Raw genomic sequence first — 10175 nt, 5'->3', positions numbered from 1 at the left:
CAACCAGAGACCCCGCCCTGCTCACCAGACAACTGGGCGGCACAGCTGGCAACAACCTGGCCAATCATCCAAACGGCCCTAGCAGATGCACAAACCACGTACAAAAAATATGCAGACAACCACAGGGCAGAGGCACCGAACTACAAAGTGGGAGATAGGGTCTACCTCTCCACTAAGTTCATAAAAACCTCACAACCCTCGAAGAAACTGGCACCGAAATTCATTGGACCCTTCAAAATCACACAGGTAATCAACCCAGTTACTTTCAAACTGGAACTGCCCCACAACTTGAGACGGGTCCACCCAGTATTCCACTGTGCACTACTGAAACCAACAAGCACATCCAAATGGCATACGGAAGAACCTCCTCCCCCACCTGTAATGATAGACAACCAACAACATTTTGAAGTAAAAGAGATACTGGACTCAAGAAAGCAAAGAGATAAGCTGCAATACCTCATTAAATGGAAACATTTCTCACACCCAGAGTGGGTCCAGGCACAACATGTCATGGCAAGACAACTAACTAGACAATTCCACGAGGCATACCCAGAGAAAGCAGCACCATAAAGACATCTTTGGGGGGCAGCATGTCATGACCTCGTTGCAAGGCACAAAGAGCCTCACAACGTAGATCATGATCATCAAGGAATAGAGGAAGAAGATAATCAGAACAGGGATTAAAACAAGCACCCAAAGCACCCACACCCATGGACCCATATGCATCTGAAAAGAAGGACATCGGATGAACAGAGATAAGCCGCACCTGGTGCCCTGGAGGACACACCAGAATCGAGTAGACAAGAGAAGACACCGGGAAAACGCCCAGGCAGCAATCAAGGGTCCCATCAAGAGGGATTGGGACAATGAAGGGTGGAGGAGCCCGGGGTCATACAAGAGGGTATAAAATGGGCACCTCCACACCACACACCCCGTTCCCATTTTTCGTTCTGTCAGCCATCATTCCAATAAACCAGAAATCCTTAATACCCATTAAGTGAGTCTGTGTCTTATTGCGAAGCGAGACTGACCCTGACAGCAGGGTGTATTAAACATTTGGTGCACCCAGAGTCTAACATCGCTGTCAAAATGGCTTTGTGCCGGGTTAAATTTTTAAATACTACTTTCACCAATAAGGTGGGGCAATCATCACTCACCAAAGGGTCTTCTTTGTCGTCATTGTCAGAAGTAGGCATGTTGCGCCCTGGAGTTGCCACCTGCTCGTGGGCTCCATTTAGGACAGGTGAAACTCATTTCCTGCCAGCTCTAGAACCTCTTGTTCGGAGTCTTCACTGGAGTCCAGCTGAGCTTCCAGTTCGGGTTCTTTTCAAGCCAGTGCACTTGCAGCTGCTGCCTTGCGTCTGGCTGGTGGGGTTTTAGTTGGTTTAGTTGCTCCTTTCATTGTTTCTGGGCATTCAGCTGCTCTGTGTGTGTCCTTCCCACACTTGAAACAGGTGCCTTTCTTCCTGGTTCTGTCTTTCCAATCATCCCTATCACGAAATGGTCTTTGCTGGGTAAAAAGAAATTGACTTGGTGCAACTGTATTTTTCCCCATTGGAGCTGCCTGTGGAATTGGTACTGGGTGTTCTCTACCTCCCCTGCAAGGCAGATCCAATCTTTCAGAGTGGGGGGGGGTGTCTCCACCTTAGGATCTCTGGCTGCAATCCTCCCTTGAAATAGTCAATCTTAGTGGTTTCTGACCAGTCCATAACTTTTCCAGCAAGGGCTTTGAACTCCATGGCATACTCCGCCACAGTTCTCCCCCCTTGCCTAAGTTGTTGGATACCTATTTTCGCTCTCATCTTATCCAGTGGGTCCTCAAACTGGTCTCTCAGGGCTCTCATGAACTCCCACAGGCTACCCAGTTCTGGGGCACTAGCATCGTGCAGTTGCACAAACCATTCAGCAGCTAGGCCTCTGAGCCTGGCACCCACCTGGCTAACTTTCTTGTACTCAGTGGGGAAGCAAGAGCCATACTCCCTCACATATATGGAAACGGTGGTCAGGAAAAACACCAACTGTCATGCGTCGCCATTGAACTTGACTTGTATATCCTTTGGGGCTGCGCCCTGGGTTGCCCCGCTAGGCAGCGCTTTTCCCCCATCTCCTTGGCTTTCTGGGTGGCCTCCATTCTGCCTGCGCCTCACTGGAGACTCGAAATCCAGGGTTGGGGTTAGGGTACACCGTCTTCCCCGTACGACTGGTGACTCTGCTCTCAACAGCTGAGTTGAGATTTCTGCCAAGGGGTACGCCATGGTCTCCAGAGTTCTCAATACCTGCTGCAAGACCACTTCCATGGCAGACATCCTGGCTTCCAAATTGTGGATGTCTTGGGGAGTTCCAGTAGGATCTGGAATGGTCCCATGTGACCCTGGACTTCGAACTATTATTTGTGCATCCACAGGTAGAGGAGGTCTTCCCTCTTCTTCTCTGGCACCGACCTGTGAAGGTGCTGCCTGTGGTTCTTCAATAATAACACTCGGCGGCTGAGGTTCTGTCACAAAATTTAGGGGGGGAGGGCACTTTCCAACTCTGTCTGGTTGAGCCAGGTTTCTACCTCGCACTCGCTGTCTCCACTCCCCGAACTCTCCTCCATCTCAATTTTTTCTTCTGCCACTTTGGCATACAGCACGGTTCTCTCTGATGATGGCAGAGGCGATGGCTGCTTAGCCTGGGACTTTCCGTGCTTAGGCATGGTTCGTCAACTCTCAGCTGATTGCTTGCTCAGGAAGAGTTTTTGAATTATGGATTCACAGCTTAATGTCAGCACCTGATCATTCGAGCATTCACACATACACAGTCAATAGGCTGGTTCTCTTTGAACTGTTTTAATGAAGCGTAATGAACGGTACAGAAGGCAAGCTGCGCATAAAGATTTCCTGCTCAAACCTAATTTAAAACTACATCCCCTTAGTTAGTCCCCTTTCCCATGAAGCATGTCACTCCCCCTCCCATCCAGAGGGTATTCCTACCGTATCTCAATCCCGCGTCCTTGATGTGCTCCATAGCCATAATAAACCACTTTATTACCCCCTCCCATCTGGCAACATGAGAGAATGAAATGATGGGAGATGCCCTGATAAGGGTTTCTGTGAAACCTTTGATCGGGGGTTCTGACACCAGGATTTGTATACTGTTGAAGGCCACATTCCAAATGTGGGTAGAGCTATGATCTAATATGCGCCTGAGTTTTCAGGTGATTTGTTTGTTTGTTTTTTATGGTAAAATGGGTTCCATAAGCATTTGTAAAGCTTGAAATGCCCACATTGCTCTGGATCAGAAAAGGTGTTCTGATGAGTGATAGATGGCCCTTGGCTTCCCATTTTACCCCCATGATCTGTGAATTTCTTTGATCTGCAGGAACCAATTCAGTGGAAGGTGGGGCAAGCTTACTTCCCCTAGAAATGAGCCTCAGTGCTATTTTTATCCACAGAACTGCTGCAATGTCATTGTAGTTAATGCTGCACAGCACAAGTCTAGCATACTTTCTCAAACAGAGTGGGCTCCTAAGAAAGCGTTTCCTTTGGAAAAACATTCAATACCCCCAATAAGAAAGAAACTTCTCCTTCAAGAGACAACTATCACTTCTGATGCATGCATGAATGAATGGGAGAATCTGCCAGGGGGGTCAGTGAGACTGACTACGTGAGATCTGCCAAAACTGGCTTCTCTCTGGCCTTGAAGAATGTCAGCCAATGTTTGCCTTTCTCCGGTCAAAAATCTACATGAAAACCTACTTCCTTGGGACAAGAGGTGCCCCTAAAAGAATCTATACTGCTTAAGACAATTAACTGTGTGGCAACTAACTGGAATGCTTCTTGAAACAGACACAATTATTCCCCTTGGAGGTGTTTGGGGTCCACCACTTCTTTCGTAACTTGGTGAAAGGTCCTCCCTTCTTTTCCTCTTGGTTGCAGGACTTGTATCATTCTACTATGCTGTATGATTTTTTTCCCCAGAAAAATTGACTAATAACTTATATCCAGGTTAGAATTCCAGTTGATATATGTACTGTTAATATAAATATCAATCTTAAGGCAAAGTTGGTAAACAAGAGGCAAGAGAAAAAGAGAAACCCGCCTGCTGAGGGGGTTCAAGCAATCATCAATAGACTCCTTTTTGTAATACAGTATGTCAAACAACCAGGGCCACAACCAGGGTCTGTGTCACCCGGGGCAAACATGGATTCTGCGCCCATTTTGGCACCCCCCCCAGTGCTCATTTTGGTGCCTCCCCCAGCGTGGCGCCCGGGGCACATGCCCTTCTTGCCCCCACCCCCAGTTGTGGCCCTGCAAACAGCTAGCAAACACAGAGGCTTCAGATTAAACTAATTATCACATTTACTCAGCTGCAAGACACTTTCACTCTACACTTTCCCATGAAGAACCTGTTTGCACGTTTGTCCATGAACATTAATATTAAAGGCGAAGAACCAGTGGCCCCGGAGATGTTGCTTTCTGGCAAATCTGCTCAAAATTGCACACAGAGATATGTATGCAATACCAAGCAATAGCAAACAGCAATTTTAAATACTGAGCCAAAGTACAAAATGCCCACAATGCAGTAACATGGAACAAGTAAAAAAAAAAAATCCTTCTTGCATCCCCGTTATTAAAATCAATTGAATTCCTTGGAGTGGTGGGAAAAGTAGAGAAATGAAAGGAAGATTAGCCTGGGGGATGGAGGTTTTGCTTCCAGAACAAGAGGTAGAATTATAGATGGAATTATAGGTCATTTAGCTGATGTTGCCAGAATTTAATTTCATTAAGCCTGATACATATTACTCATGGTTTAGAGTTAGAAATGGAACTTTCTATACAATATCTTGAGTTGAGAGCATGTATACAAGCAGGGTTGGGTTCTGTCCCACTGAAGCTTATTCGAATTTGACGGAAGATGGGCCAACACAACAATAGTAATAAACATTCATACGGGGCAATCGGGGTGGGCAGAAAGGCCACCTGTCTGAGGCCCCAAACTCAGCAACGGCATCAAATTTAGATGTACTATTAAAAAAGGAAATGTAAAAAGTATGTGAATTATATCATACCCTTTGACTGTGGGGACCTTGCTATATTTCCACTGGTTTGTCATATTTGGTTTTTATCATGGCTAGGGGTATCCAAAAGCAGAACATTATTTGAATTTCTGTAATTTCCTGAAAGGGCCTGAACATATTTGAAACTTTAAAATAAAATAAATCCTTACAATAGTCCAGTAAAACAGACCGATGGGCTGGGTTCTGTCCCATCGAAGCTTATTCAAATTTGATGGAAGATCAAAGGATAGCATTAAAACCCTAGCCAACTCTAATTTAACTACCATGTCCAAAGGCTTTATGAATGGGGCTTGCAGTATTTCCATACTGACTGAGCCTGCATTTTGGTTATATTCCCAGAAAGAGATCTGTAATGCAGGCTATCCCCTAAGAAACACCTCTCAGTAAACCTAGCAGGGGGAACGGAGCAGAATCAATACAGAGTCCTTCTTCGAATCCATCTTTTCCTACAGAACATCCCCTCCCTTTCCCTCCCCCAAGCAGCTAGATGTTCTTCTTTCAGCTTAAGAAATCTCACTACCTGACTCTTCAATTTCCTGAAGGACAATGGCTGTCCAATAGCATCATTCTGTTTCTTCCTTAATTGGGGAGGACAAATGATCCAGAACAATCAGTCAGAAGGAAATTGCATGCAATTAGCTCCTCGGGACAAAGAATTGGTGTCCTTTGTTGTAAGCTGTGAGCTGGCAGCTCAGAACTTTGGAGTGGCCACCTGGCTTCCCCTTGCAATGCTCCTGGAACCTCCTTTCTGACTGATTAGACCTCAAAGGCAAATGAGGAGCCGTAGCCGGATTGGTGTCAGCAAAAAAAGTGCACTTCGATGCCTGTCAGGTGCGGCCGCGATTAATCAAGCCTATTTACTGCAGTGGATTCATCAAGAGAAAAGGAAGCCTCTGCAGGGTGGTGGCTTTGCAATCATTGAGGCAGGATGTTGGACTGAGGGCAGCCTGTCCATATCTGTGACCTTGCTGGTTTGGATAGCTGCTGCCTGCTCCTGGGGAGTGACAACATTCAGCCAACTCAGGGTCACAAAGAAGATCAACCGAGGTCATAATTTCTAAGCCTGGAGGAGGCAACGGCTCTGTTCAGCCACTTGATCTGATTACAGTTTTCTGGGGAGAGGATGGATGGCTGAATTGATAGAATCCAATACATTTTGGGAGAGCTAGCTTGATGGAATGCTTAAGCTACAGTATTAGATCAGTACTGCATTGCCACAAGTCCTTGCTTGCCTAAATACTGTATGTGAACCCGCATCTATACACATTTAATAAATTGACAGAGGAGATTGGGAAGTTTCAAAGAGATGCACAGTGCCCAGCACTTAGACAAGTGAGGAAATTAACTCAAGAACTAAAATAAACTTTACGTTTGAAACGATGGAATGTTTCTGCATTGCAGAGGTGCATAGAAAAGCACTACAGGTAGTCCTCACTTAATGACCATTCGTTTAGTGATGGTTCAGACTTACTGTACAATGGTGATGAAAAAACTGACTTATAACCGGTGCTCACACTTTCAACTGTCACAGTGTCCTCACAGTCACATGATTGCAATTTGAGTGCTTGGCAACTGATTCACATTTATGATCAGTACAGCATTCCATGGTCACACGATTGCCATTTTTGACCTTCCTGGCTGGGTTCTGGCAAGCAAAATCAATGGGGAACCACATGATTTGCTTAACGACCACATGGTTTGCTTAACGACTGCTGTGATTTGCTTAATGACCGCCATGAAAAAGGTCGTAAAATCAGGTTGGATTCGCTTAATGACTGCTTTGCTTAGCAACTGAAATTCCAGTCTCAATTGTGGTCGTTAAATGAAGACTACCTGTACTTCCATTAGACTTTTTGTTAGGAGTGAGCAGAGACCATCAAATCTGGTTCTGGGGGTCTGATCCAAAATTCCAGAAATGTCCTTCATTCAGTTCAGTGCCCTATAATAGAGCATGGTTTTGCAAAACAGAGGTTTGAGGGGATGAAGAAAATTCTATAGAAAATTGGTATACAATACAGTTTGTTTGAGCTAAGTCACTTTCTTTTTTAAGTACCTGTAACTTTGTTATGGAACAATATATGATGAGATTTGCAGTAATAGTAGTCCATGCTGTGGGGAACACAAGGAGTTAACTTGCAGGTCTTTTTCATGAAATGTGTCTCTAGACCAGGGTCAGGTACATAACACAGCTCTGAAAAGACAGCAGAAGAAACTGATGAGAATGAAAGACTGACAACAAATAGAAAGAATTATATGTAGGAAAACTAAGAATCGCTGTGATTGAGCTCTCCCTGATCCTAATCATGGGGATCACTCTGATTAAAGGAGACACTTATTGATGCCTCAATTCTCCTTCCCTCCCTATTGTGGTATATTATTATTTTATATTTTATTTTATTTTATTTTATTTTATTTTAATCAAATTTATAGGGCCACCCATCTCACACAAGGTGACTCTGGGCAGCGTACGATAAAATTTATGTAAATAACAGAACATGCTGTAGGGTGATTTGTACAGGTCAGATTTTATATACGTTTGGTATTGTTTGGAGGTAATATTAAAGATAATAAATAATACTAATATGAATATTGTTAATAAATACAGTGTTAAAGTATTATGAGCATAAACTGCTAGATATGAATCACCTCATTCATCTGCATTTGGGTGAGTCTTTTGATGGATTACTTTCTGGTATCCAAGGAAAACTGTCTTGATTTACTTTGATTCTTCACTATTTATGTACAAAAAATGCTAATTAGAAAGCCTATGACAACATCAAACCAAATTATACCCAAACATGAAGATTTCCAAGTGGGAGAAGTTGGCATCAAGGAAGTGTTTTTATCCTTTTACAGCTCTAAATATTGGCAAATGAAAGACAGGCTCAAGGGAGAGCTTGATATGCACAAAATAGCTCATAGTTTGTTAACAGGGGAGGGAAAGCTGTGAATTGTTGAAGTCTTCAGATCCAAAGCCAACTGCTTAGGAAACAACAGCAGAATACAGGTAGTCCTCGCTTAATGACCGCAATTGGGACCGGCAACTCTGTCGCTAAGTGATGCGGTAGTTAAGTGAGACATCATGTGACCATGATGGACTTACAGCCTCACTTCCATGCAGTCGTTAAGAAAATCACCTGTGTTCGTTAAGCAAGACATCATATGACTGCAACTTGCAATTTTACTGCCAGCTTCTCCATTAACTCTGCTTGTCAGAAGCCGGCTGTGAATCATGCAGATGGAGATCATGTGACCACAGGATGCTACAAAGGTCATAAACGCCCACTGCGTTTATCAATCACAGGACTGTGGGGACACTGCAGTGGTTGTGAGTGCGAGGACTGGTTGTAAAGTTACTTTTTCAGTGCTGTCATAACTTTGAACAGTTGCTAAACAGGGCAGTCGTTAAGCGAGGACTACTTGTTTTAGAACAGGAAGTCTAATTGAATCATAACTGCATTCCTTAGTATCGATGAGGTTGCCTTAGCTTTTCCCTCATCATCTCCTAGACTGTAGAAAGGTTGTCTCATTTCTGACAATGGTTGCCTCTAACTTTTATCCCACTGCTACCAGAACAAATTTTCCATCCCACTGCTAAATCTCACTAATCACGATACCTAGCATTTATATATAAATAATTTTGCACACTTTATCTGACTAATCCTTCCATCAACTTTGTAAGGTTGACCAGGTGTATTTTGCCCTTTTTGCAAATGGAAGTTTGAGCAGGAAAGGCTACAATCCATCCATTTGGCTAAACAAATATAATCCTGTATTATACAGATTTTTGAAAACGTATGTTTTGAAACCTTCTAAAATGTGCTTGGCATGGCGGTTTTAAAAAGTTATACAACCAGAGCTCACATGAACATTGGAGCTGCTCACTGTCATTCTACACAAGGCAATACGCAGATTCAAGCCAGCCAAAATAGCTAAGCTTGATGTTCTAGGATGTGGCATGAGAAAAAAACAACTTGGAGATGTTTCCATTTCTCAGTCCTCTGGATCTGAGCTGTAGAGCTCTCAGAAAAACTTTGGATCACTCATTTCCCATCCTACTAACTTACATTAAAGAGTTGTTGTGAAAGTAAACTGGAGACATAGAAAATAGTCCATGCCTATGTGAACTCTTTGAAAAAGGGCCAAGTTAAACATGGAATATAGTAATAAATTTTTTTAAAAAATAGTAATATGGGCTTACTCATTTGTAAACCTGTGGCTCAAGTGTTGTTCTTGCTGGGGGTTACTGATTTCATCTTGGCTCATGAGATAAACAGCTTTCCCTCCACATAGCCTAACTTTTAGATAGTTCAGATCAGTGTTCTTAAACTTTTTGCTCTCAGGACCCCTTCCCACTTTTAAAAATTATGGAAGGCCCCAAAAGAACTTTTCTTTGTATGGGTTATATTTATTGATATTTACAATGATAAAAATTAAAATTGATGCATTTACAGAATAATTTATTGAATCACGTTAAAAGTAACAATATTAAACCCATGAGATATTAACATAAATAAAATATCTTTCATGAAACCTCCCTTTTTTTAAACAAATAATAATAATGAGAAGAGCAACATTGTTTTAAATTTTTGCAAATATCTTCAATATCTGAGAAAATAATTTTGATTTCGCGGACCCCTAAGGGGGTCTTGGGGGACCCCCAGGGGTTCTTGGACCACACTTTAAGAGACACTGTGAGGCTTTAGTATATAAATCCATTACCAGAAAATACATCTTAAATGCATATAGGACTATTGTTTACATCCTCCCCCCACTCCGTTCACTCAGTGGCTGGTTGTCAGCCCTACAAGGTAGACCAGGCTAAGAAACCAATGCCATATAGGTCAGGACTACTTTTATTGTAACAGCTATAGTAGACTTACTGAGACTTACAAGTCTGAATGTGTTTTCCCCTCCCTCACTTTATCTCTGTGTGAACTAGGGAGGGCCTTGTCTGAGACATTTTCTCAAATTGGTTTCTCAGCCCAGGCTCAGGTCCCTTTTATCTGACCATTGCCTTGGTAGCAGCTCTCCCTCCTGACCTTCAAGGCCATTCCCTCTGCCCTCTACATGGGTCTAACTGGCCTTCCCCACCTAAGGAGCTGGATGAGAGCAG

This window comes from Candoia aspera, chromosome 2 (genome assembly GCF_035149785.1).
Source record: "Candoia aspera isolate rCanAsp1 chromosome 2, rCanAsp1.hap2, whole genome shotgun sequence".
NCBI classification, from domain to species: domain Eukaryota; kingdom Metazoa; phylum Chordata; class Lepidosauria; order Squamata; family Boidae; genus Candoia; species Candoia aspera.
The sequence above is the reverse complement of the archived record's forward strand: the minus strand, read 5'-3'. Positions refer to the sequence as shown.